The 22,936-nt window shown below is 43.7% G+C and overlaps 1 protein-coding gene across 2 annotated transcripts in view; it reads left to right on the plus strand.

The window, feature by feature from the left end:
* PPM1H (protein phosphatase, Mg2+/Mn2+ dependent 1H) overlaps positions 1 to 22,936 on the plus strand; it is a 233,048-nt gene that overhangs the window by 96,247 nt on the left and 113,865 nt on the right. The gene's annotated exons all lie outside the window — the stretch shown is intronic.

Here is a 22,936-nt window from a genome sequence, read left to right on the forward strand (position 1 = left end):
ATACAGTTTAACAGTGAATTTGCCTTTTTTTGGTAATTGCATTTTCAGAAATTCGGTATAGCCTACATCAATACAACTTCATAGAGAAAAGAGTATATATATGGCACTCACCAGTACGATCAAAAAATACTCTTATTGAAGTTCCAAATCCATAAAAAAGTTTATATACATAGGTGCGGGATAGCAGGTTCCTTCACATGAATCGGCATGATGACTGGTGTCATGATGACGTCATGATGGCATCATGATGTCGAGGTGCCACCTATTCTGCACCCATGTGTATAGGCACTTTTCTATGGATTTGAGACTTCAATAAAAAGTTTTTGGGCGATTCTACTGGTGAGTGCCATATGTAAACTCTTTTCTCTTGCTTTAAACATATTCTACCTTTTGCTGGTATAGAGTACCACCTTTATTTTTCCTTGTGGACTACTGGTTTTTGGAGAGTGTGGTGCCAATTGATTTCTTTCTCTGCAATTTTGTTATATTATTAATATTATCCCCTTGGTGACCAGCCAGTTTTGGGCCTTGATGACCAGCAATTTTTTTATTTTTATTTTTTCATTGTCATTTCCAAGAGCTGTAACTTTATTTTATTTTTCTGCAAGAAAATTCAAAGTAGCATATCTCACAGGTGCACATCCATAAAGCTAGCATGCAGACAGCAAACAAAAACGTATTGCAGCACACTATTACACATGCAAACAATAGATTTAAAGGATAACTGTCACACTTAGACCCTAATTTCAATTTTCATATATGTAGTTACTAATAACATGATATTCCAGAATCAGTTACTATTAGACTGACTTACCCCATATTTAATAAGATTCAGCCCTTAGCAACCAGTTTGCATAAAACTGCAATTTCACTATTCAGTTAAGATGGCCGCCACTGCCCTCACCCTGAGGCTAATCCCGCCTGCCCTCACTAGCCAGTAACAATAGCCCCCCAAAAGTGTCAGTAACCAGAGCCCTCCCCCTAAAGGGTTAATCTTCTGCAGCACAAAGGGGTCCTCCTACCACATGTTGCTTTCATTTATACACTGAGCAGATGGCAGATCTCCCTTCCCTGGTCTGCGCTGCTCCAACTCTGCATTCTCCAGCTCTGCTGAGTGAGGGAGCGTCTGCCAAGCGCAGGGACAGGGAGAAGTGCACACAGCCCAGGCACTGTTATCAGCTGCTGGGGAGGACCTGGCTTTAATCATTTACTTACAGTCCTTGGCTGTCAGTAATCTGACCTTGCACGCAGCCTGCTTCTGCGTCCTCCGTCCTTCAACACATAGACGGACCCTGCATTGCAACCTGATTTTAAGCACAGGTAAAAGTAGGCAGTACAGGGAACAAAACTGTGGAATTAAGGGGTAATTGAATACACAGTGAAAAGTTGAAATAGGGCCACCAAGGAGATATTAATCACCACAATCCAATACTCAAAAAAAATAAAAATATGACAGTTATACTTTAAGGATTATTCTGGATTAAAGTGGTACAATACCTACTATACATAAAAAATTTAAGCTCTTTGCGCACATTTTTGATCAAACATGTGTCGGGCCCATCTACCGGCATCAAGGTAGTATCCGCAGATGGGTACCTAACACTAACAGAACTGCATAAAAATATATAAGAAAACCAGCGGCTCTACCCACTTAAATAACAATGGATCGGTGCACAACCCGTACGGCACACTCACCGTATAATGGATTTGAAAAAGAAAAGATAACGCTGTTCAGGTGGCACCCAGATATCTGATAATTGTATGGCTGCACAATATAGTTAAAAAATTTATATTTATTTACAAATATGAACACAGTGTAAAAAACATTGATGTCAATTAGATATACACAAAATAGAAATAAAATTAATAAAAATAGTCCAAAAATCCAATAATTTATGTGATATAATTTGAGGTCTGTCCACATATAGTTCTTGTCAAATCTGGTATTTATGGTATTTTATAGTGCTGGATTATTACCATATAGTCAATTTAAAACCTGCGCAATATCAATTGTATTTCTATTGCCAGTAATCACTATGGGCTCAAAATGATATGTTAATCCTCTGATGACTGGAGTAGAGTAATCGACACTGCGCCAGGCTCATAAGGTGCAATATAGTAAGTTCAGTAGCAGTTATACCTCTTGGATATAATCACATGCAAATCATTGCTATGGTCCTGAGGTGAATGGTCATGAGGTGAATAGCCGGTCCTGAGATGAATAGCTGGTCCAGTACGATATGACAGAACAACAGCAAGCGATATAGTCATGAAGTGGTACGTTACCAATCCAGAAGATGACTGTGTGACTATCTCGCTGGTAAATATATGGATCAGCTGGATAGAACTCCTTCTTGTATAGCCGGAAAATATTCGATATTCGTATGGAGGCTGGTTTCATTAGAGCCTATCATAGTCTCCAATTGCACGATACCTGCTTCTGTGTGCACGCTGACTCAGTAAGTGGCGTCCCACGTGGTCAAGCTTTGGTGCTCAGGTAGCGGAATGCGGTCGGCTCGGAAAACAAATGCAAATGCAGTCAATTTTCAAAATGCACCGAACCTTTGCAGTATTAGGATAATAATAGAGATCGCGATCGAAGTCTATTCACTGCTCACAAATTATCACCAGACTCATTTTGGAACCACATGTTCCTTCATCAGTGGACTGCAGTGAATAGATCCATATCTCCATTTTAAATAGCTGCCTGTGATTAAAGGGAAAGTGTCTTACCAAATTCCAAAATACAGGTAAAACCTGGACTGGATATTACTTTCTATGCGATATGTAAAAAAATATAGAGTGCAATGGTTACAAAAACACACTATAAGAGGGCATAGGAATACAGGTTGAGAATATAATCAATTGTATCCATATGATGTTTGCAACCTTCACCATTGTAGATCATAAAAATAAATATAAATAAATATAGAAATAAAAAAATATAAAATGAAATGTAGAATAAAATGTACATCCCTTTCTTCACATTATTAGTTTGTCCTGAGAATAGGGGCCAATCTTTCCATATTTTCAGAAAAAAACCATCATATATAGTATAGTGTATTACTGTAGTGCAGCGGCGGCATGAAGCGCACGGCGTCATAGCAACCAATGACGCCGTGCGCTCCTGCTCTTAACAGGAATCCAGCCCGGCATACCACGGACCGCTCTTGGCCGCGGAACACGGCCGTGTGCATTCGGCCTAAAGGTGGGAGCTACTCTCCAAACATACTGCAAGAAAATTCAGACTAGCACATCCATAAAGCTAGCATGCAGACAGCAAACAAAAAGGTATGGCAGCACACCAGTACACATGCAAACAATGGAACTAAGGATTATTCTGGATTAAAGTGGTACAATACCTATTACACATAAAAAATGGAAGCTCTTTGCGCACATTTTTGATCAGAGGCCCAGGCTGATGGAAAGCACTGGAGGCAGGCCTGGGGCCTTCATTTGCTCCCAAGCTTAGATTCTGTGGTCGCTATGGACTGCAGCATCAAAGGGGTTGAACAGCCCAGATGTGCACTTCTTCCGTTGCTCGTCATTAGAGCGGGAGTCTGGCCCTCATGTGAGAGCCTAGCCCCTGCACTCCACCGCATGGGAGACCAACCTTAAAAAGAAGTTTGGGTATATGTTGAATTGCATTCCATCATGGAATTGCTTTATGGTCCATGGTAGCAGAATCCATAACACAATTGATCTCTTTGATAAACGTCTATTCGATCTGTTTTCTTGTAAATTAGTCTGAAAAGCTTATGCCAAAGTAACTTCCTAACAGATTAAAGCGACAGGTTGGTACAAAAGAGAGTCCACATAAGGCTCCATTCAGACGTCCGTAGTGCATTGCGGATCCACAATACACCCGCCCGCCACCCCCATAGAAATGCCTATTCTTGGCTGCAATTGCGGACAAGAATAGGACATGCTCTATTTTTTTCCGGAGCTGCGGACCGGAAGATCAGGGCCTCTCTCCGAAAATGTGGATGCGGACAGCACACTGTGTGCTGTCCGCATCTCTTCCGGCCCCATAGAGAATGAATGGGTCTCACCCGTTCCGCATAATTGCAGAACGGATGCGGACCCATTCTACGGACGCCTGAATGGAGCCTTAGGGTCCTTTTACGAACAGTATAAGGTATGTTGGTCGGGTCTTGTTAAGTGGCGTTTACATATGACCATATTTGTTCGCCCCCCATACAGTTTTCTTTTGGGAGCAGCATGGGTCTGCCTTTTGCTTCAGGTTTAACTAGTTACTAACTGTGTTTGGGCAATTGCTATACATTTGCCTTGCATCTGAATCTGGGTTAGGTTATCATCTACTCTTGCCTAGTTGGTTAGGAATCTTGTGACTGGGTATGCTGTTTACCATGTTCTTTTCCTCCAAGATTAGCTTCTTTCCCACAAACCTATTGAAATCCGTATTCCGACTCTAGAATATGGATGGATTTGGGATGATACATCATCAAGATTGTCATCAGTATTGCCTCAGTAATTCATTCAGATTTACATGCATATTCCTTCCTTCCAGCATTTTTGATGCACTCCCATGGCCTATTTTGAAGCAAATACGTACAAAACTAGGACACGCTGTGTATTTCCAATACTGATGGAAATGATACGCCCATGTGAATAGCCCAATTCATTAACATTAACAGCGGATTCCTGCGCACAAAATATGTGCCATATATGAGTTTTCTAATACCCTGGTGTGAAAGAGGCCATTTTTCTTACTCTGATCCTTTTAGTTTAGTGTGTTTCCTGTGTATTTTGGAATCTTTAGTTCCACAGAATTTAGTGTGTTTCTTTGTTTGGAATTTGTTGCTGTGGTGTTGCGCGATTCTGGATATTGCTGGTTGGAATTCAGATAGGGTCAGCTTCAGTTCACTTTCACTCATCCGCTGTCTACTCGTATGCCATACAGCTACCGTTTACTCCATTGCTGAATCATCTCTTCATTCCGTGCCATTTATTTTCTGCCAATATGTTCTTCATTTTTATGGTTTTTGCAACTATCTGGTGGTTGTGCAAATTCAACCATACTATAAGTCCTGGAGGTCCTCAAGTACTATGATTATAAGAGGAGTATTATCTGTAACTGAGTCCTAGCAATATGCAGTATAAGGGAAAAAATATTGGAACCCATCATCTCTTAATCACAGAATTCAGGTGTTTCATTCAGTCCCATTGCCACAGGTGTATAAAGTCCAGCACCTAACCATGCAGTCTGCCTTTACAAACACTTATGAAAGAATGGGTCATTCTAAAGAGCTCACTGAATTCCAGTCTGGTACTTTACGAAGATGCCACCATTGTAACAAGTCAGTTTATGAAATTGTCTCCTTTCTAGATATCCATGATCTACTGTGTGTTATATTATTGTAAAAGGGAAGCATTTATGCACCACAGCAACTTAGCCACAAAGTGGCAGACCACATAAGGTTGCACAGCAGGGTCATCAAGTGCTGAGACATAGGGCATAGAAGTGATCAGCACTCTGCTGACTCAATAGCTGCAATTTGGTGGCGAACCTATGGTACGCGTGCCAGAGGGGGCACTCAGAGCTCACTCTGTGGGCACATGGCTCTGTATGGGCCATGCGTAGGGTTGCCACCTGTGCACTATTACTAATGAGCGCTTCCATTGTGGAGCACTCATTAGTACAGCCTTTGCCCCCCCTCTTCTGATAAAAAAAAAATGAAACTCGCCTCATCCATTTGATCACACCGCGGGGAACCCTCGCTGCTCACTGGATGCGCAGGACAGGACCTGTGTTCCAACGTGATGACATTTTGCAGCAGTGACTGGAAGCAGCAGTACCTGTGAAATGTCATCACGCTGGAGCGCAGGTCTTGTCCTGCACATCTAATGAGTAGCGAGTGTTAACTGTGGTTTGATCAAATAAATGAGCTGAGGTTTTTTTGTTTTTTTTTTTGCGCAAGAGGAGTGTTGAAGGGGTCATTAATAATACTGTGGCCTTTAATGGGTGCATTATTAATATTGGGAGTCACAAATGGAGGAAAAATAATATTAGGGGGCACTAATGAAGGCATTAAAGTGAGTGTAACTGTCATGTTTTCATTAAAAAAAAATCTATTTTAGCATATGTTACTGCTGCAGCAGCATTATGCATAAAGCAATCTTTAGTTTCTTCACATACCACAGTTTTCCTTGAGTTTTTCCCTTAGTTGCGGCTGTTTAAAAATTTACAATATGAGGACCTTCTCAAGATGGCTCCTCTGCCAGTTCTCTGAGGCCAAAACTGCTTTCCCTCACGTCACATACACACTTGCTGTAGCCAGCAGCTTCCTGACAGCCAATCAGATTGGATTACTAAGAGACACGCCTCCTCACTCTGAAGCCTAATGCAGGCATGCAGTGTGAAGGACCGCCCCTCCGTCTTCCTAGACGGAGACAGACCGCCATAGCAACTGTCTTTTAAGGGAGCAGTGGAAAGGGACAGAGGACATTAATGAAAGCTGTTATTATAAGGTAATTACAGATCTTTTGGCAATCCTTGACAGACTAACTCAGGTATACATGCCTGGCTCTAATAAACTAGCAAATAAAAATAAATATGACAGTTACACTTAAATTTTAATGGGGGCCATTAATGGGGGCCAACGGGGGTATTCATTTTACTGGGGCCTTTGTTAAGCCACGGCTCCACAGCTTAACTTGGCCAATATTTTTCAGTATTCAGGTTAAATTGCCATGTTGGCACTTTGCAATAAATAAATGGGTTGTGGGTTGCAGTTGGTCTTTTAACCACCTCAGCCCCCAGTGCTTAAACACCCTGAAAGACCAGGCCACTTTTTACACTTCTGACCTACACTACTTTCACCGTTTATTGCTCGGTCATGCAACTTACCACCCAAATGAATTTTACCTCCTTTTCTTCTCACTAATAGAGCTTTCATTTGGTGGTATTTCATTGCTGCTGACATTTTTACTTTTTTTGTTATTAATCGAAATTTAACGATTTTTTTTGCAAAAAAATGTCATTTTTCACTTTCAGTTGTAAAATTTTGCAAAAAAAAACGACATCCATATAGAAATTTTGCTCTAAATTTATAGTTCTACATGTCTTTGATAAAAAAAAAATGTTTGGGTAAAAAAAAAATGGTTTGGGTAAAAGTTATAGCGTTTACAAACTATGGTACAAAAATGTGAATTTCCGCTTTTTGAAGCAGCTCTGACTTTCTGAGCACCTGTCATGTTTCCTGAGGTTCTACAATGCCCAGACAGTACAAACACCCCACAAATGACCCCATTTCGGAAAGTACACACCCTAAGGTATTCGCTGATGGGCATAGTGAGTTCATAGAACTTTTTATTTTCTGTCACAAGTTAGCGGAAAATGATGATTTTTTTATTTATTTATTTTTTTCTTACAAAGTCTCATATTCCACTAACTTGTGACAAAAAATAAAAAGTTCTATGAACTCACTATGCCCATCAGCGAATACCTTGGGGTCTCTTCTTTCCAAAATGGGGTCACTTGTGGGGTAGTTATACTGCCCTGGCATTCTAGGGGCCCAAATGTGTGGTAAGGAGTTTGAAATCAAATTCTGTAAAAAATGACCTGTGAAATCCGAAAGGTGCTCTTTGGAATATGGGCCCCTTTGCCCACCTAGGCTGCAAAAAAGTGTCACACATCTGGTATCTCCGTACTCAGGAGAAGGTGGGGAATGTGTTTTGGGGTGTCATTTTATATATACCCATGCTGGGTGAGAGAAATATCTTGGCAAAAGACAACTTTTCCCATTTTTTTTATACAAAGTTGTCATTTGACCAAGATATTTATCTCACCCAGCATGGGTATATGTAAAAAGACACCCCAAAACACATTCCTCAACTTCTCCTGAGTACGGGGATACCAGATGTGTGACACTTTTTTGCAGCCTAGGTGGGCAAAGGGGCCCATATTCCAAAGAGCACCTTTCGGATTTCACTGGTCATTTTTTACTGAATTTGATTTCAAACTCCTTACCACACATTTGGGCCCCTAGAATACCAGGGCAGTATAACTACCCCACAAGTGACCCCATTTTGGAAAGAAGACACCCCAAGGTATTCCGTGAGGGGCATGGCGAGTTCCTAGAATTTTTTATTTTTTGTCACAAGTTAGTGGAAAATGATGATTTTTTTTTTGATTTTTTTTTCATACAAAGTCTCATATTCCACTAACTTGTGACAAAAAATAAAAACTTCCATGAACTCACTATGCCCATCAGCGAATACCTTGGGGTCTCTTCTTTCCAAAATGGGGTCACTTGTGGGGTAGTTATACTGCTCTGGCATTCTAGGGGCCCAAATGTGTGGTAAGGAGTTTGAAATCAAATTCAGTAAAAAATGACCTGTGAAATCCGAAAGGTGCTCTTTGGAATATGGGCCCCTTTGCCCACCTAGGCTGCAAAAAAGTGTCACACATCTGGTATCCCCGTACTCAGGAGAAGTTGAGGAATGTGTTTTGGGGTGTCTTTTTACATATACCCATGCTGGGTGAGATAAATATCTTGGTCAAATGACAACTTTGTATAAAAAAATGGGAAAAGTTGTCTTTTGCCAAGATATTTCTCTCACCCAGCATGGGTATATATAAAATGACACCCCAAAACACATTCCCCACCTTCTCCTGAGTACGGAGATACCAGATGTGTGACACTTTTTTGCAGCCTAGGTGGGCAAAGGGGCCCATATTCCAAAGAGCACCTTTCGGATTTCACAGGTCATTTTTTACTGAATTTGATTTCAAACTCCTTACCACACATTTGGGCCCCTAGAATGCCAGGGCAGTATAACTACCCCACAAGTGACCCCATTTTGGAAAGAAGAGACCCCAAGGTATTCGCTGATGGGCATAGTGAATTCATGGAAAAAAAATTTTTTTGTCACAAGTTAGTGGAATAGGAGACTTTGTATGAAAAAAAATAAAATAAAAAAAAATCATCATTTTCCACTAACTTGTGACAAAAAATAAAAAATTCTAGGAACTTGCCATGCCCCTCACGGACTACCTTGGGGTGTCTTCTTTCCAAAATGGGGTCACTTGTGGGGTAGTTATACTGCCCTGGCATTTTCCAGGGGCCCTAATGTCTGGTAAGTAGGAAAATGACCTGTGAAATCTGAAAGGTGCTCTTTGGAATGTGGGCCCCTTTGCCCACCTAGGCTGCAAAAAAGTGTCACACATCTGGTATCTCCGTACTCAGGAGAAGGTGGGGAATGTGTTTTGGGGTGTCATTTTACATATACCCATGCTGGGTGAGAGAAATATCTTGGCAAAAGACAACTTTTGCCATTTTTTTTTATACAAAGTTGGCATTTGACCAAGATATTTATCTCACCCAGCATGGGTATATGTAAAATGACACCCCAAAACATATTCCCCAACTTCTGCTGAATACGGAGATACCACATGTGTGACACTTTTTTGCAGCCTAGGTGGGCAAAGGGGCCCAAATTCCTTTTAGGAGGGCATTTTTAGACATTTGGATACCAGACTTCTTCTCACGCTTTGGGGCCCCTAAAATGCCAGGGCAGTATAAATACCCCACATGTGACCCCATTTTGGAAAGAAGACACCCCAAGGTATTCAATGAGGGGCATGGCGAGTTCATTGAAAAAAAAAAATTTTGGCACAAGTTAGCGGAAATTGATTTTTTGGATTTTGTTCTCACAAAGTCTCCCTTTCCGCTAACTTGGGACAAAAATTTCAATCTTTCATGGACTCAATATGCCCCTCAGCGAATACCTTGGGGTGTCTTCTTTCCAAAATGGTGTTATTTGTGGGGTGTTTGTACTGCCCTGGCATTTGAGGGTCTCCGCAATCATTACATGTATGCCCAGCATTAGGAGTTTCTGCTATTCTCCTTATATTGAGCATACAGGTAATGAGATTTTTTTTTTCCGTTCAGCCTCTGGGCTGAAAGAAAAAAATGAACGGCACAGATTTCTTCATTCGCATCGATCAATGTGGATGAAAAAATCTCTGCCAAAAAAAGAAAAAGGAGGGGAAAGGCGTCTGCCAGGACATAGGAGCTCCGCCCAACATCCATACCCACTTCAGCTCGTATGCCCTGGCAAACCAGATTTCTCCATTCACATCAATCGATGTGGATGAATAAATCATTGCCGGGATTTTTTTTTTATATATACAAAGTGTTTGCCAAAGTATATGAACACCGCCACCTCCTCAGCTCATATGCCTCGGCAAACATATCTTTTACTGCAGAGGAGAAATCTCGTCTTGCAGCGCCGCATACACCGACTTGCGTGTAATCTGACAGCAGCGCAATGCTTCTGTCCGAATGCACATCAGTGCTGCAGCTGGTCGATCGGTTGGTCCACCTGGAAGGTAAAAACAACAAAAAAGAAAAAACCAGGCCGCAAAGCAATAACTTTATTAACTTTTGAACAGAACATATTAACTTTTTTAAACTTTTTTAACTTTTTTACTTACCGGTAATTTTTTTTTTGTTTAGTTTTTTTTACCTTTATAGAACAAACCTCTCCTTCCCCATGGGACAATGTGCAAAGCGCAAATCGCCCAAAGATGTGGCGAAGTACGTTATGCACTTTATCCCAGGTGAAAGGAGAGGTTTGCAGCAGCTGAGAGTAAAAGGGCCCTAATAGCCCTGTGTGCCTGTCCTGTGAGATGCAATCCCTATGCTAGGTGTACCTGTGTGTGGTACTTCCGGAAACACTCTCCATAGCATAGGGCAGGGTGGTCCGGACAGTCAGGACAGAAATAGCGGGTGTCACGCCTTATTCCACTCCTGCTACAGACACGACATCTTTTTCGGGGTGACGGTTGGGTTGAGGTACCAGGAACGACACTGGGGAAATGTCGCTCGTGTAGACGGCTAACTACACTGGGGGATGGGGCCACGGAACCTCCTGGGTAAAGGAGGTTCTCGATGATCTCTTCCTGGAATTTGAGGAAAGATCGTGTTCTCCCAGCCTTACTGTAGAGAACAAAACTATTGTACAGCGCCAATTGAATTAAATATACAGACACCTTCTTATACCAGCGTCTGGTTCTGCGGGAAACTAAATACGGAGACAACATCTGGTCATTGAAGTCCACCCCTCCCATGAGCGCATTATAGTCGTGGACACAGAGGGGCTTTTCAATGACACGGGTTGCTCGCTCAATTTGGATTGTCGTGTCTGCGTGAATGGAGGAGAGCATGTAAACGTCACGCTTGTCTCTCCATTTCACCGCGAGCAGTTCTTCGTTACACAAGGCAGCCCTCTCCCCCCTTGCAAGACGGGTGGTTACAAGCCGTTGGGGGAAGCCCACGCGACTAGTTCGCGCGGTGCCACAGGCGCAAATCCGTTCTAGAAACAAATGCCTAAAGAGGGCCACACTTGTGTAAAAATTGTCCACATAAAGATGGTACCCCTTGCCGAATAAGGGTGACACCAAGTCCCAGACTGTCTTCCCACTGCTCCCCAGGTAGTCAGGGCAACCGACCGGCTCCAGGGTCTGATCTTTTCCCTCATAGACACGAAATTTGTGGGTATAGCCTGTGGCCCTTTCACAGAGCTTATACAATTTGACCCCATACCGGGCACGCTTGCTTGGGATGTACTGTTTGAAGCCAAGGCGCCCGGTAAAATGTATTAGGGACTCGTCTACGCAGATGTTTTGCTCGGGGGTATACAAATCTGCAAATTTCTGGTTGAAATGGTCTATGAGGGGCCGAATTTTGTGGAGCCGGTCAAAAGCTGGGTGGCCTCTGGGACGGGAGGTGGTGTTGTCGCTAAAATGCAGGAAACGGAGGATGGCCTCAAATCGTGCCCTGGACATAGCAGCAGAGAACATGGGCATGTGATGAATCGGGTGCGTTGACCAATATGACCGCAATTCATGCTTTTTTGTCAGGCCCATGTTGAGGAGAAGGCCCAAAAAAAAATTAATTTCGGAAACTTGGACTGGTTTCCACCGGAAAGGCTGGGCATAAAAGCTTCCCGGGTTGGCGGATATAAATTGTGTGGCATACTGGTTGGTCTCTGCCACGACTAAGTCCAAGAGCTCCGCAGTCAAGAACAGCTCAAAAAATCCCAGGGCCGAACCAATTTGAGCCGTCTCAACCCGAACTCCAGACTGGGCGGTGAAAGGGGGAACTACAGGTGCGGCTGAAGTTGGTGACTGCCAATCAGGGTTTGCCAGCACCTCAGGGATTCTAGGGGCTCTACGGGCCTGTCTGCGCGGTGGCTGCGACGGGGTAACTAGTGCACGTGCCACCGTACCAGCTTCAACTGCCCTTCTGGTGCTCGCCACGTCACCATGTTGTACGGCAGTGCTGGTACTAGGTCCAGGGAGGGCTGCGCTGCTGGTGTATGCCTCACCACGTGATCCGGCAGCGACAGCCCCACTCTGCTGCTCTTGAAGCGGATCCTGCATAACCTGTGGTCTAGCGACACGGGGCCGGGTACGCCTGGTGCTGCCAGGGACCTCCACCTCCTCGTCCGAACTTTGGGTCAGAGAGCCACTGCTTTCCACAGGTTCATATTCTGACCCGCTAGATTCGTCAGATGAGGGTTCCCACTCCTCATCCGACTGGGTCAGAATCCTGTAGGCCTCTTCAGAAGAATACCCCCTGTTTGACATTTTGGACTACTAAATTTAGGGGTATTCCCTGAGACTACCCAAGATAAAAAGCAAGCCTGTCTTACAAAGGGGAGGCTAGCGAAGTACCGGAGGCCGCTGCGGTTGATAAAAAATATCAAAACTGATTTTTTTATCGCCGCAGTGCGTGTAAAATGAATGTGCAGTGATCAAAAAATATATATTTTTTGTCACTGCGGTGGGGCGGGCGTGGGTGAAAGCACGTGTGGGCGACCGATCAGGCCTGATCGGGCAAACACTGCGTTTTGGGTGGAGGGCGAACTAAAGTGACACTAATACTATTATAGATCTGACCGTGATCAGTTTTGATCACTTACAGATACTATAAAAGTACAAATGCTGATTAGCGATACGCTATTCAGCGAATAAAAGTGACTGCGGTGCGGTGGGCTGGGCGCTAACTGACGCTAACTACCTAACCAAGGGGCCTAAACTATCCCTAAAACCTAACAGCCAATACTAGTGGAAAAAAAAAAGTGACAGTTTACACTGATCACTTTTTTTCCTTTCACTGGTGATTGACAGGGGCGATCAAAGGGGTGATCAAAGGGTTAATTGGGGTGCAGGGGGGTGATCAGGGGCTACAGTGAAGTGTTTGGTGTACTCACAGTGATGTCTGCTTCTCTGCTGGATCCAACCGACGAAAAGGACCAGCAGAGGAGCAGAGAAGCCATATAACAGATCATATTTACTAATATGATCTGTTATATGGCTTGTGATTGGATTTTTTAAAAATCGCCAGCCTGCCAGCCAATGATCGTTGCTGGCAGGCTGGTGACGAACTTGTTCTTTAACTTTTGCCGGCCCGCGATGCGCATGCGCGGGCCGGCTTGGAGCGAAATCTCGCGTCTCGCGAGATGACGCGTATATGCGTGACTGTGCGCAGCGCTGCCACCTCCGGAACGCGAATCTGCGTACAGCGGTCCGGAGGTGGTTAAAAGGTTCGCCATCACTGGCCTAGGTCCCTTAGTTCCAGTGAAGGGAAATCTTAATGCTTCAACATACCAAGACGTTTTGAACAATTGTATGCTTCCAACTTTGTGGTAAGGGTTTGGGGAAGGCCATTCTCCGTTCCTGCATGATTGTTCCCCAGTGGACAAAGCAAGGTCCGTAAAGGCATGGTTGGGTGAGTTTGGTGTGGAAGAAATTCGCCCACACACAACTCTCATCTGAACCCCATAAAAAACACCTTTGAGATGAACTAAAATGGAAATTGCATGCCAGGCCCTTTCTTCCAACATCAGTGTCTGACTACTTAAATGCTCTTCTGGGTGAATAGGTAAAAATTTCCACAGATACCCTCCAAAAAGTATATTTCCAAAAACCATATGTGCAGTCTCTGAGTATCTATATGTTCTGTAATAAAATTTGAAGAGGAGGAAAACATCTTTGGATGTTAAGATTAGTGTTAGACCAGACAATAAATAAGAATTTTGTACTAAAATTCTAAATTACCTTATATGTTTTGTGGTAAATGTTGCTTACGGTATATTATTTGCATGGTTGACAGCAGGTGGCAGTGTTGTGCTAAAGATCATACTACCCTGTATCATTGAAGTCTCAGAAATTTCAGGTTCCTTGCTAGGATTTGCCATGGTTAACTCCTTAAGGATGAAGCATTGTTTGAGCCTTAAAGGAATTGTCCCGTTTATGATGTTGATGACCTATTCTCAGGATAGTTAATCAATATCAGATCAGTGGAGGTTTGACTCCCAGCACTCTTCCGATCAGCTGTTTCGCAGAGTTCCGTCAGTGTCCCAGCAGGCGGTATCTTTCTTTTAGTGGGTTTGTACTTAATAATTTTATTATATAATAATTTCTAATCTACACATGTATGGTGTTTAGGTGGTTGGCTATGCATGCACTGTCACTTTGGCATATTTTGAGCGCCTGTATATATGTCTTATAGGGTTTACATGCTTGCACTTGCCTTTTGGCTGTACGGATCTTATACCACAGGTCACTTGGTTTTATTTCTTCAAAATAACTTGTATGTAGGTACTGAGGCTATAGATAGTCATGAGTTATCTCATGGCAATTTGCGAAATAGTTATTCTTTAGTCTGGTCTTGTGCCATGCAGTTCTTCACGCGCTGGATCACCACCGTCATAGGTAACACTTGTTTACTTTGATTGTCTGTTCTATCCCTACTGATGTACTTAAAAGATCATGTGTACACTTGGCACACACCCCTGATGAAGCCAGGATAATTGGCGATATGCATTGGGTTGCTCATGCCATCCCCCTTCTCCAGGTCTCTAGGGTTCGGTATTGCATAGCTGCATATTTTTATGGTTGTACTCACTGCTTTCTAATATTTCTTTAGATTTATTAACTGTTAAGGCCTCATTCACATGACCATATTTTTGGTCCGCATCCGATCCGCTTTTTTTGCAGATAGGATGCAGACCCATTCATTTTAATGGGTCCGCAAAAAATGCGGAGAGCACACCGCGAGCTGTCCTCATCCGTATGTCCATTCCGCTTCGCCACAAAAAGGATAGAACATGTCCTATTCTTGTCCGTTTTGTGGACAAGAATACGCACTTACTGGGTCCACAAAAATAATTTTTTTTTCCAGATCCACGTTTTGCGGACCACAAAATACATACAGTCGTGCACCCTAACCCTGTGGCTATACAGTTTTTGCATTTGTTTATTGTTTTGTGGAGGAATAGGCTTGTGGAATACTTTTCATGGCACTCCACCAGGCTTTTGTATCGCAATGTTTTTAAGTGTTTTTATTATATGAGTTTTTGAATGGGATAGTAACAAAGTATATAAGGCCGAAAAAAGACATCTGTCCATCCAATTCAGCCTGTTATCCTGCAAGTTGATCCAGAGGAAGGCAAAAAAAAAACCTGTGAGGTAGAAGCCAATTTTCCCAACTTAAGGGGAAAAAAATTATTTCCCCAGTCGTCTCCATGACACCAAGTCCTGAGATTGACTTCCTTCTGATTGGACAGGAAAAACACAGAGAGGTTAAAACCCCCACCCCCTCCTCACATCACCAGTGTTTTTCCTGTCCCATCAGGATAGGAAGCAGGAGAGGTGCACGGAGCTCGTTTGGGCTCACCTGGAGTTATTTTTCATCTGCAGGCCGAGGTCGGATCTGCAGTGCAGCTCTCCCTCCTCCGTTCGGTTAGGCCTGGGCTCGGGCGCATAGGTAGTGCCCCTGCGAAGATTCCCTCTGCGGCGGTCCCGGAGGGCTTAATGCAGAGGGAAGGAGGAACACGGCGGATCGGCACTGTGATGTGTCCCTTCCGGCCGGCAGGCGAATGACGTCAGACGCCGGGGGCGGAGCTAAGCGCGCTGACGTCATCCACATGCGCCACAGGTCCTGAAGCCTGAGAAGCACATGGAGACGCTATAAAAACGCTCAGGACCTGTGTAACGGCGCCCTGCATAGCGCGGCTCACATGTGGTGAAGCATCTCTGGAGCGGTCGGGAGTCAGGATGAGCACCCCCCTAATGCCTGGCTCTGGAACCGAGCCTGCATCAAACCCTGGGACAGTGAGTAACCTGTTCTCAGGCACATGCTTTGTATGGTGGGTTCAGTCTGCTCATCCTTTCCTCCCTTACCATTTCAGGGAGAAAAGGATTCGGCTTCTGCAGCTAAAAAAACTAGAAAATGTGGTATTTGCTGCAAAAGATTGTCTAACACTGGATCCAAGCCCCTGTGTAAAGAATGTACCGCCATGTCATCAAGGCTGAGTCTTCTAGTTTAATTGAAGACATTAGAAAAGTGGTAAAAGAAGAGGTTCAGCTAGCCTTAACTACCAGAGAACCTACTCCCCCCAAAGTTCCCCCCATTCAGGACTCCCGTAGTGTTAAATCACTTATCCTGGATTTCGACTCTGAGGGGCTGGCGGTCTCAGACTCCGAATCTGTGCAAAAACACCCGGTATCTTCAGACGAAGAGGGTGAATATAAGCGCTTCCTGTTCAATCCTGAAGATATTGATGAACTTATCAGGGCCATCAGGGCCACCATTCAGATGGAGATGCCTAAAGCTCCTAAGTCTACCCAGCAAGAAATTTTTGGGGGTCTAGGTGAAAGGAAGAAGGCGGTTTTTCCAGTCCCTGATAGTGTCCAAAAATTAATTCGGTCAGAATGGGAAAAACCGGATAAAGGATCCTTTATCCCAAGGGGAATTAAGAGGCGCTACCCCTTTAGCCAAGAGGACTGTACGGATTGGGAGACCATTCCAAAAGTAGACGCGCCAGTGGCCAAGGTAGCAAAACATACGGCCCTACCGTTTGAAGACTCAGCACAGTTGAAAGATCCTCTAGACAGGAAAGCGGAGAGTCTCTTGCGAAAGACCTGTGAGACTACGGCGGCCCTTCTCAAACCAGGCGTTGCCTCTACATGTGTGGCCAGAACACTAAACCTTTGGCTAGACCAGCTGGAGATACATCTGGTCAATAAGACACCACGGGATCAAATTCTAGAGAGCTTGCCTCTATTAAAGATGGCAACCTCCTTTCTAGCAGACGCAGCAGCTGAATCAGTTAAACTTTCCGCCCGTACAGCTGTTCTCTCAAATACAGCGAGAAGGGCACTATGGCTTAAAGCGTGGTCAGGAGATATCACATCTAAAAATAAATTAATCGCACTCCCCCTCCACGGTCAGTACGTTTTCGGAGAAGATTTAGACAAAATCCTAGACAACGCGACAAATAAAAAAAGGGGTTTTCCAGAGGAAAGATATAAACAAAAAAGGCATCCCTTTCGTGACCGATTTTTTCAGCCCGAGAATAAAAAAGATAAAGGGAAGACTGGGAGGTGGAGCTATGCGAAGGGAGGCAGGGGGAGAAGTTTCCTCTTCAACCCAAATCGGGCTGAAGCCTCCTCATCCAACAGCAAACAATGACGCCATACCAGTGGGGGGAAGACTCAGCTCCTTTCTAAGATCTTGGGAGCACGTAACAAACAGCCGGTGGATTTTAAGTATTATACAAGAGGGTTATCTGATAGATCTTCTCTCTTCCCCTCCACAGAAATATGTGATCACTACCCTTCCCCCATCTCAAACTACGACCTTAAAAAACGACATTAAAAACCTATTAACCTTGGCCGCCATAGAGCCCGTCCCAAAAAATCAGACAGGACTGGGATTCTATTCCCGCCTCTTCATTATAAAGAAACCAAACGGGAAATCCAGGGTAATTATAAATCTGAAACATCTAAACAAATATGTAAGATATCAAAAATTCAAAATGGAGACCCTGAAGTCAGCAGTGAAGCTCTTAAAGAAGGATGCAGTGATGGCCACAATAGATTTAAGCGACGCCTATTATCATGTCCCAATTCACAGGTCGTCAAGGGAGTTCCTAAGGTTTGCGATAGAATTGGAGGGACACATTCAGCATTTCCAGTTCAGGTGTCTCCCCTTCGGGATCTCTTCTGCCCCAAGGGTTTTTACCAAAATAATGGCGGAAGCCTTGACAACCTTGAGAGAAAAGGCAATTTGTGTGATCCCCTATCTGGACGACCTACTGGTAGTGGCAGACAACATGGAGACCATGGGAATCCATCTCGGGTTAGTCCTGGATCATCTACAGAACCTAGGTTGGCTCATCAATTGGGGGAAATCGGATTTAATCCCATCCAAACGGAATGTTTTTCTGGGCATAACTTTAGACACAGTCTCCCAAAGATCCTTTCTGCCACCTCAAAAGATAGTAAAACTTCAAACAGCTTTGAGGAAGTTCAAGAAGGAGAAATTCTGTTCAATAAGACAGGCCATGAAGGTGTTAGGGAGTCTGTCTGCTTGCATTCCAGCAGTAGCCTGGGCACAGTTCCATCTAAGACCACTCCAGAAGTTCATCTTAGACAAATGGAACAGATCGCAATTAACCCTAGAGAGGAAAATATTCTTAGATGCAGAGACCAAAAAATCACTAACTTGGTGGCTCAGCAAATCCAACCTAGAAAAAGGGATTTTCTGGGCACAAGATCTCCCTCTAGTCATCACAACAGATGCCAGCCTCCACGGGTGGGGAGCGGTCGTCCAGGGGAACTCCTACCAGGGAACATGGGGGAATTACGTGAGTCAGCAATCCTCAAATTTCAAGGAGCTGGCAGAGGGTCGTCACGTCCTAGTCTACTCGGACAACGCTACAGCCGTGGCCTTTATCCAACACCAGGGAGGCACAAGGCATCGCCTGCTACAGAACCTGGCAAACAAAATCTTTTCCTGGGCAGAAGGCAACATTCAATCTCTTTCAGCGGTTCATCTGAAGGGAGTTTTAAACATTCAGGCCGATTACCTAAGCCGGCACAGACTAGACCCAGGGGAATGGACGTTAGCTCCAGAAGCCTTCCACTTAATCACAAAGAAATGGGGCAGGCCGACGATAGACCTGTTTGCATCCAGGAGAAATCATCAGCTAAACCAGTTCTTCTCCCTCAACCCCAGGGATCATCCTCGGGCAGTAGACGCCTTCAACCAGAGTTGGACAACAAACTTAGTCTACGCCTTCCCCCCATTTCCGCTTATCCCCAGAGTGTTACAGAAGTTCCTAAAAGAAAATTGTACACTAATCCTGATAACCCCCTTCTGGCCCAAGAGAAGTTGGTTCTCCCTCTTGAAAGCCCTCAGCGTGGAAGCTCCTCTCCTTCTACCTCGGAGGCCGGACCTTCTAAGTCAGGGGCCCATTACTCACCCAGACCTGAAAATACTAAAGTTAACAGCCTGGATTCTGAAGAATCCAACTTATTAAACTTTGGTTTATCAAAAACAGTAGTGAACACCTTACTCCTTAGTAGGAAGCAGAGTACCAACGACAAGTACCAAAAAATATGGAAGAAATTTGCTGATTGGTCTGGAACCTCCTTCAACCAGTTCAGAGCCAACATCTCACTAATCCTGGATTTTCTTCAAGAAGGGCTAGATTTAGGTCTATCCCCAATACCCTTAGGGTCCAGGTATCGGCTTTAGGAGCACTGTAAAATACCAAGCTAACGGAACATCCCTGGATATCCAGATTCCTTAAGGCAGCAGATAGGATCAGACCTACGATTAGAAACATGGTGCCACCATGGAACCTTAATACGGTACTAGGGGGTCTAACCTCTGATCCATTCGAACCTCTGGACTCTATTCACATCAGATGGCTTACCATTAAAACTATTTTTCTGGTGGCAATAACCTCAGCCAGAAGGGTCTGTGAGCTGCAGGCCTTGTCCATCCAAGAACCATTCCTTGCAATATTTGAGGACAAATTAATTTTCAAATTAGATCCGACTTTCCTCCCCAAGGTAGTCTCGACCTTCCATAGGTCTCAGGACATTGTTCTCCCCTCGTTCTGTGACGATCCGAAAAACGATCAGGAAACCACTTACCACACATTAGATGTCCGGAGAGCGGTCTTAAAGTACCTGGAAGCTACCAGTCTTTTGGAGAATAGACAAAAATCTGTTTGTCCAATTTTCAGGTCCTAACAAAGGGAAGAAAGCGGCAAAAAGTTCCATCTCCAGATGGATTAAGATGGCAATCTCCGAAGCATATAAAGCTCAGGGAAAAGACGTCCCTGCTTCCCTAAAGGCACATTCTACGAGAGGCATGGCTGCCTCCTGGGCGGAAAAAGCCTCAGCCTCCTTACAACAGTTTTGCAGGGCAGCAACATGGAAAAGAGTTCATACTTTCACTAAACACTACAGACTAGATGTAGCTGCTAATGATGACCTAAGATTTGGACGTAAGGTCCTGTCGGCAGTCGTCCCCCCCTAATTGTATCTTTGATATTGTCTCAGGATTTGGTGTCATGGAGACGACTGGGGAAAAGAGTATTACACTCACCGGTAATCCGGTTTCCTGGAAGTCTCCATGACACCACATATATCCCACCCTTTTTTTCTGCTATTAGCTATTATCCTTTCATCCTGGGGTTCTTCGTTAAAATACACTGGTGATGTGAGGAGGGGGTGGGGGTTTTAACCTCTCTGTGTTTTTCCTGTCCAATCAGAAGGAAGTCAATCTCAGGACTTGGTGTCATGGAGACTTCCAGGAAACCGGATTACCGGTGAGTGTAATACTCTTTTCCCGACTCAATCAGGCAATCAGAATATCTCCCTGGATCAACGACCCCTCTCTAGTAGCTATAGCCTGTAATATTATTACACTCCAGAAATACATCCAGGCCCCTCTTGAATTCCTTTATTGTACTCACCATCACCACCTCCTCAGGCAGAGAGTTCCATAGTCTCACTGCTCTTACCGTAAAGAATCCTCTTCTATGTTTGTGTACAAACCTTCTTTCCTCCAGACGCAGAGGATCTCCCCTCGTCACAGTCCTGGGGATAAATAGATGATGGGAGAGATCTCTGTACTGACCCCTGATATATTTATACATAGTAATTGGATCTCCCCTCAGTTGTCTTTTTTTCTAAAGTGAATAACCCTAATGTTGATAATCTTTCAGGGTACTGTAGTTGCCCCATTCCAGTTATTACTTTAGTTTCCCTTCTCTAAACCCTCTCCAGTTCTGCTATGTCTGCCTTGTTCACAGGAGCCCAGAACTGTACACAGTACTCCATGTGTGGTCTGACTAGTGATTTGTAAAGTGGTAGGACTATGTTCTCATCACGATGCAACCCATTATCTTATTGGCCTTGGCAGCAGCTGCCTGACACTGTTTTCTACAGCTTAGTTTGCTGTTCACTAAAATTCCTAGATCCTTTTCCATGTCAGTGTTACCCAGTGTTTTACCATTTAGTATGTACGGGTGACTTGCATTATTCCTTCCTATGTGCATAACCTTACATTTGTCAGTGTTAAACCTCATCTGCCACTTATCTACCCAAACCTCCAATCTATCCAGATCCATCTGTAGCAGTATATTGTCCTTTTCAGTGTTAATTACTTTACACAGTATAGTGTCATCTTCAAAAAAAATATTTTACTATGCAAGCCTTCTACAAGATCATTAATAAATATATTGAAGAGAATAGGGCCCAATACTGACCCCTGTAGTACTCCACTAGTGACAGTGACCCAATCTGAGTGTGTACCATTAATAACCACCCTCTGTTTTCTATCACTGAACCAGTTACTTACCCACATACAGATATTTTCTCCCAGTCCAAGCATTTTCATTTTGTATACTAACCTTTCATGCGGTACAGTGTCAAATGCTTTGGAGAAGTCCAGATATTCATCCATTGATTCGCCACTGTCAAGTCTAGAACTTACCTCCTCATAGAAACTGATTAAATTGGTTTGACATGACCGTTCCCTCATGAAGCCATGCTGATATGGCGTTATTTGCTTACTTTCATTGACGTACTCCAAGATAGCATCTCTTAGAAAACCTTGAAACAGTTTACCCACAACAGATGTTAACTTACCGGCTTATAGTTTCCGGGCTCTGTTTTTGGACCCTTTTTGAATATTGGCACCACATTTGCTATGCACCAATCCTGTGGAACACTCCCTTGTCAGTGAAGAGTCCTTAAATATCAGAAATAAGGGCCTGGATATGACATTACTTACTTCTCTTAGGATACGGGGGTGTATGCTATCCGGTCCTGGCGATTTGTCTATTTTATTCTTTTTAAGGTGCCGCTCTACTTCTACCTGGGTCAATGGGATAGATAGGAAGAAGGAGGATTGGTGGGTGGGAATTTCACCCAGATCCGCCTGTTCCTGAAAACCCGTAGCGAGCGCCAGTACTCGTATGCGATGGGTATATATTATAATAATTAGTTTATGAATATATATAAAACAATATAAATTTTTTGATATATAGTAGTTAAATTGGATTTGGCGTGAATGTGTATCCCAGGGACCGTCGTACGTGGTATTGACCAGGACAATGTATGGCCGGTAATTACAGCATATAGGTTAAAACATATAGATAAAAGCGTGTATAAAAGGATACATGTTATCAGATAAATACTAAAGTATCATATACTTTTACTCACTTCACGAGGAAGGGGGGGCGGTTTATCAGGATAAGCGTAATACACCTGTAAACCAAACACCCCCCCCAGCCTGGATCATGCTGAAATTTAAAACAGTTGTTATATCAAAAGCATAGTAATGAGGATGTGTGATTTAGATTCTCTCTCACATATTGAATATGATGATGCCATGTGCTTCTGTAGTCCAGACCGCAAGATCTCTATCTCACACAGAGCGTGATTCAGCAAGGGACATGCTCAAGTGAAAGAGCCCTTATAAATGTGGAGTAGTGTAAATCCTGCACCAAAACTGTCTAGACACAGTTTACACCATTTATAAGCTGGCATAGTTTTTACTTAGAAAAGTGTGTAAAGCTGTGATGCACAGTATGC

This window comes from Bufo bufo, chromosome 1, assembly GCF_905171765.1.
Source record: "Bufo bufo chromosome 1, aBufBuf1.1, whole genome shotgun sequence".
Classification (NCBI taxonomy): domain Eukaryota; kingdom Metazoa; phylum Chordata; class Amphibia; order Anura; family Bufonidae; genus Bufo; species Bufo bufo.